The 6,322-nt window shown below is 45.3% G+C and overlaps 1 long non-coding RNA gene across 1 annotated transcript; it reads right to left on the reverse strand.

Annotated features, from left to right (window-relative positions):
- Positions 1-223: 223 nt before the first annotated feature.
- Positions 224-2,221, reverse strand: LOC130580456 (uncharacterized). The gene is made up of 3 exons (XR_008966111.1): positions 2,035-2,221; positions 1,551-1,756; positions 224-1,424 (listed from the first exon to the last, which is right to left on the reverse strand). It is a non-coding gene; the product is annotated as an uncharacterized LOC130580456 (long non-coding RNA).
- Positions 2,222-6,322: the final 4,101 nt, after the last annotated feature.

Genomic DNA, 6,322 nt, shown 5'->3' on the forward strand with positions numbered 1-6,322 from the left:
CCTGGAGCAGCGGTGCCAGTGGAGGCTGCTCCACGTGGGCAGATACCCAATGGCCTCAGGATGGGATGTCTCCAGCTTTATTTTACTGGAGAGGCTCTGGGAGAGAGATGGTAAAGGGAATTCTTAAAATATGCAATGAGGTGTTCCCATAAAATTATCAAAAGCTTTGCAGGATCTTCCTGTGGAGAAAACCATCACCGCAGAGTTCAAGTGAACAGTGGTTTGGGAAGGGCAAAGCCTCTTGATTTAATATTTTAACTTGTCTCCAAGGCTTGGATGAGCTCTTCTGGGGGAAGGGAGATTACCCCATGTTTGCCTGTTATAGAGTTTCTCACATTTTTCTCCTTTACACTTGGCAACCAGAACTCTGTATCTGTCTCTCTATGGCAATTTCTACAGAGTCTGGCTGCTTTAAAAGACTACAGTACTGATTTAAACATCCAAATTGAAAAAGCAGGGTTTAAAGTGGACCTACTTTTTCCTTTGGAGTGTGAAATCTTGTTAAAGATCTTTTTTCCCTTTGGAGTGCGACTTGTTAAAGATCTGTGCTAAATTATTTACAAGGGGTCTCACAAGATGAACAAATCTTTGCATTTAATCATTTTCCTGACTTTCATTGTGCTTTTCTCTCCTGTCCACTAAATCAAAACACAATCACAGGAGCACTAAAGGGCTTGCAGGGAGAGATGGCCCGTTGCTATCGATATATGAAGTGCACATGCCATAAAGTCTAAAACAATATTGGCATGTGCTGATCTCCTGTGAACAGTCTTTGATTTACAGCTGTCAGAGATGAGAGCTGTGGGGCTCGCTGGGGGAATCGACCCCTAGCAGAAATGYTTAAAATACTTGGAGTTTAGCCAAGAGGCTAAGAACAGAGTGGTCTGTATCTKCCTTTCTCTCTGCTGTGATCTCCTCCCATACAACCCCAAAAGCTATGCAAGACACAGAGATGACAAGAAACAGCCCTGACAGCTCTGTCCCCAAGACATCAAAAGCCATTAAAGATCCTCAGTCTGCCCCACAAGTACAGGGATAATAAAATTTGCTGCTTTTCCAATTTTTGCATCACCATTTGAACCTATGCCCTGGCAGTGCCTCTTGGTTGGACCTGTGGCATGAAGRAGCCCCCTTGATAAAAGCTCCCCCRCCTCAGTTCCTCAAGGCTAAAGTTTTGCCACAAGTTATAGCAGGGTGACAGAAGAGTTATAAAARCTACAGGAATACAAAATTCTCTCTTCTGTTCAATGAAGGTAGAAATAAAACATATGTGCACATTTCCAGGACAGAGCATTTTCCACCACCAGTTGTGTCTCGTATAAATGAGCTGTGCATCAGCATTTGTTGCAATTTTTCAAGCCTATCAGTCAGCAGGGCAGACCTTTATTTTGAGATGACTGTGTCGTCCCCACGATCCAACTGGCCTGTAGGAGCRGAATATTAACACCAAACATCACTTTAAAAGCAAATGGCATCCTTTGATGTTTAAATATAAAAAAAGGACAGCCTGTGTTTATGAGGGCAGCACCAAATCTCAGGGGATTACTCACCATGGCAATTTTTTGAGGATATTAAGACACTCTCACAGATTTTATCCATAGGCTGCCAGMCCAGGGGGATCCCTGGGGTTGCCTGAATGTGATCTCCCATCAGTGACCATCGAAGGTCTTGGAGCCCTTCAAGTCCTCATCAAAGACTGAGACTCCACTTCTCACTGCCAAGCAGACGGGGCCATTGATCCTGGTTTGAAAAGGCACTSTCAAAAGATGGAGCAATTAACAGGAAGAATTTGAAGTCGTGAGAAAAGACAAATAGTGAATTTACTCAACATTTTAATATCACTTGTTATTTTCAGATGTAGGATTTCTGTGCCAGATGCACCAAGTGGACACCTGGCACTCTGATGTACTCAGGCTGTGATTCCAGCCTTTTGCTGTGCATCCCACCACGTTTGAGTGTCTGTAAACCTGTGTCAGCAGTGGTGGGACAGCTCTGCAATACACTCCTGGAAAACATTCCCCTTACAATGCTGACCTGCTTTTCATTCTGTTCCTCCTGTTGTTGCCAGTGCGGGAGTGGATCTGTTCCTACAGAAAGGGCTGTTCTCCATGAGCTGCCCTTGTCCATGCACAGACCAAAGATGCTCCTTTCCAAAGACAAACAGGAACTGGAGAAAGCAATAAGCTAAAAATCAATAAAAAWTAATTTATGATAATACTTAAAATGCGTGTTTCTCACTATTTTGTAAGGATCCCGCCTGACACCAGCATGAGGGCAATTGCTCAGGAGCACAGACAGGCAGGGATAAGAAAGGAAACAGCTGTGATCCCTTTTTGGAACGTTTGCTTTTATTCATCCCCTTAGATGTATCCCAATGTAAATAACTTTTCAGATCACTTTACAAAGGGTTTGCTAAGTGGGACTGGGGAGAAGGYATTCTGTAATGTAATAATTTCTGTCTTTTCTCTTCATTTTCCTGCTTGGTCATAGAGAGGAAATCTGGCTGGTTGTTRATTTGAAAGCATTTATAGTGGTGATGGCATAATAAGTATGAAAGTTCACAGGACTCTGACAACTGCCAGTGTATTGAGGCTTTCAGAAGAAAAAATGAAAAGCTGCCTGTAAAAGATTCCCATTTGTCATGGAAACCCCACAATAGCCCAGGACAGCTGCTTGCCTGGGATCTGTACCTCATATGTAAGGAACCAGAACAGACATGTGCTCTATTGTACAGAAAGTACATCCCCACAGAGACAGGTAAATCATTCTTTATAAGGGAAAACGATCATCTAGAATTAACGTTTTCTGTAAAAGATGATTTTCAGGGTTTGCTYGCTATCCAAAATAATCAAAAACACAGTTCAAAATGCATAAATCATGGTCTTTTGCATTCTAATGCCCTAGTAACCTCCTCTRGAGATGGATTTGGTGCTGCTACAATTGTGGCTGGAGAGCTCATGGGGTCTGGTTTGGCAAGAATCTCTCCTGTTGTTGAGCACAAAGGTGAAACAGGTGGCAAAAGTTTCCTGGGAGATGTTTGGTCTGTAACCTTTACTCCTCTCAAGCCATTCTGCTTTACCTCGTCCATATCAAATAATTTGGTGAGGTTTCATTTGAAAATTAGAATTAAAAAAAACCAGTCTAGGGCTGAAGCTTTACCAAGCAGCTGGGAATTAGGAAAGGCTAAGTAGTGATGCAAATGTAACACAAATTTCCTGCAAAGGGTGAGCTTCTGGAAAATTTCCCCCTGATTGTTTTGGGGTGCTTTTATTTTTTACGGGATATCTCTGCAAGGGTTACAAACACATCATTGGATGACAGTGTGACCAGGATGCTGGGGAGACTGCCACAAAAGGTCCCTCAACAAATTAGGGGTTTTGCCATGAAGTTCAGGGAAGAGAAATAATCCGCCCCAAGCTCCCCATGAGCCTCCTTGTTGGTATATTTTTAGAAATGGCTCTTTTTCATTCACTCTGTGTCAGGAAATTCTGTACTGAGCTTCCCACTGTGCCACGCTGCGCCGGCAACGTCACAAGGGCAAAGCACATTTGCGTGGAAGAGTTTATCTAACATTAATTTCCTTAACTTTGGCAAATTGAAAGATTTCCTCCCATCCTTTCTTCTCCTCTCCACTTTTTAGTTATTGCTTCAAATAACCAAACCAAGGAAGACAGAAAACCTCGTAGAACAGGGGTGACAAGATCATGAAAATAAAAGGGCAAGATTAACCCAGTTGTAGGTTCAGTGTGTGCAGACATAGGAAAGTGAAAGAATACTGAAGGAAGCTTTCAAAACCTTGTTTCTTTGCCAGAGCTCAATCTCCAGACACTAATTTAGCTGTGCTAGTAATGCATTTAAATGTGTTCCTCTGTTAAGCAAKATATTCCCTGCAGAGCGGCTCTGGAGCAGCTGTTAGCTGCAGGCTTTCCGCAGCCTGAGGTCTCTGGGTCAGGAGCGCTCATCTTCCAGCGGCACAGCCCCTGCGCTGCCCCGCACAGCCGCGGTATCCAGCAAAGGTGAGCTGCGGGTTTCAAAGCGCTGCAGCTCAGCTGAGGGCAGCTCGAGTGTTTGCTGCTCTTCCAGAGGGGGACAGTGTGTCTGGAGACTCAGCACTGTCTGTCCCTTGTCACACTTGTGCTGGGAGGAGCGGTGCCTGGCTGCTGCACGCTCACTGCAGGTCACATAGGCTGCTGCTCCCATGCATTCAAACACAGACACTTCATTTTCTTTAAGCTGGTCTTCCTTTTCCAATGCCTTCAGGCTCGCAGAGCGCCCACAGCCAGCTGAGACACYGGGGCTGAGGGAGAACAACCTTGACTTTGTTGCTGCTAAAGACAGAGATTATATTTAATGTAAAAGTTATTGTCTTGGGCAGCCTTCATCTCACCAGTGCACAATTCCAGAATGCTTTAAATTAAGTCTGGAGGCTAAAAGTGTGTTAGTCATTGCCCATACATCTTGGGGGAAGCAGGGCTCTCTAAAGTTATTGTTAGCATTAGGCATCTGGTTTATGTTTATAATGATTTATTCAGCAATGGGAGACAGGTAAGGAACCATCATGGAAGACAAACTAGAAAAGACTGGGTTTTTCAAAGCTCTGAAGCCATTGTTAAATCAAAGTTGTCTGACTTCAAAAGGAATATATAACTCGATTAGATTCTTTAAACAATGTACAATGCTCACAAAGTTGGCAGCTATTATTAGAGGCAGAGTTGGTAGCACAGCCTGCTCTGGAGGTTCATGTCCCTTCTAAGTACAAGATCCTGTTCTTATGTCATGACTCTGGCTTTTATTTTTTTTTTAGAAAAAAGAACCATTTCAGCCAAGCACTTCAGCTGCCTGTAAGAGCCAGGGCAGAGAAGAATACTTTTTTTTTTAGTGTTAGAATAATTCAGGAAATCCTTTCTTTGGAAAGATCTAATGCTTCCATACTTTGAAAAAGGGACTTGAAATCCAATGTGGGAAGATAGGCTTTGTGCTAAAAAGGGCMTGTTGCCATTGCCATGAGGGTCTGGCCGTAGCTTTCTCAGTTTTATGAGACTCTGAAGAAGTCTCATTTGTGTCTGTGCAGAAGGGCTTTGTAAGGGCTTAGCTAAGATTAGAGAAGAGTCTTTACTCGTGTCTCCTCATGCCTGGCCCTCTCTGGGCTGTACCAGTGGTGGAATTTTCTGGCAGGGACCAGCTGGTGCTGACATGCTGGAGCAGGGATGGGGACTGAGCCTGGAAGCAGGAGCTGGTGGGACGGGGCAGGTTGGGGAGGACAGGCTGAGGGCTGATGGTTCTGTGTGTGTGTGATCCCCTGTCCCAGCCTGAGGGGCATCCCCTTCCTCTCCTGCCACAAGAGATGCTCACCAGCARTAGCCCTCATTCCCTCCAGGCACGGATCAGGCACAGAATGCACCGCTGGCTGCAGCTGCCCCAGGTTGGGGAGCTCCCACAAGGGCAGGAGGGCAACCCAGGCCCTCCTGGGATGTAGGGGAAAGCCTGGAGTGCCAGCTGCCAGAGCAGGCTGGACATTTCCACTTTTCCTACTGTTTCCCTGCAGGATGACAAACAGATCTATGCAACCATACCTGCATGAGGATGTTGGATTTACTTCCCGTTGTTTTTCTTTTCTCTGAAACATCCCTTGACTCAAGAGATGACCCACCTTGGGTTTGCCACCCTGCCAAGGAAAAATTCAATATTGTTGTGGATTTGGGGGAAAAACGCTGCTCATGGAGAACTTACCAGGGCTCTGCTATAAATTCAGCACTCCTGTTCCACCAGGTTCAGCCAGTCCTGGGCAATGTCACTTGTCAAGCCTGCAGATGAAAATAAACAACCCATGTTTTTCATGGTTGCCCTTCACCTGAGGCGAACCCTGCTCTCACTGTCCRTCGCATTGCTCTTKGTCCTGGGCTGGGGAAGAGCTCAGYACACCCTGAATGGCTCTGARTGACATCCAYGTGGTGTCACACACACGGTGTGAAGACCAAACCAACACTCAGCATGGGGAGCTCATGGAGCTGCTAGAAGAAAGCCAACATCCCACTCCTGCTCGAGTTAGGAAAATGTCCCAGCACTGGATCCACCCAGCTCAGCTAGAGCAGGGCTGCTTGGCCAGACGACAGGCCTGGCTCTCTCTCCAAAGTGGACGAATGCCAAAGGGGATTTTTAATTTCCAGATGCTTTTAAAATAAAAATAAAGCCTCTGCTGTAAACTGACTTTGAATGGACACCTCCCCTTCAGCCAAATAGCTGACTGATATGGGTGAGCTGACTGGGCAATAAAACCTTTCACTGCAATCTGATGCATGGTGAGCACTGGCCAGCCCTGTGC

The sequence above is a fragment of the Malurus melanocephalus genome, unplaced genomic scaffold (genome assembly GCF_030028575.1).
Source record: "Malurus melanocephalus ecotype Western Australia unplaced genomic scaffold, MMel_1.1 scaffold_335, whole genome shotgun sequence".
Taxonomy (NCBI): Eukaryota; Metazoa; Chordata; class Aves; order Passeriformes; family Maluridae; genus Malurus; species Malurus melanocephalus.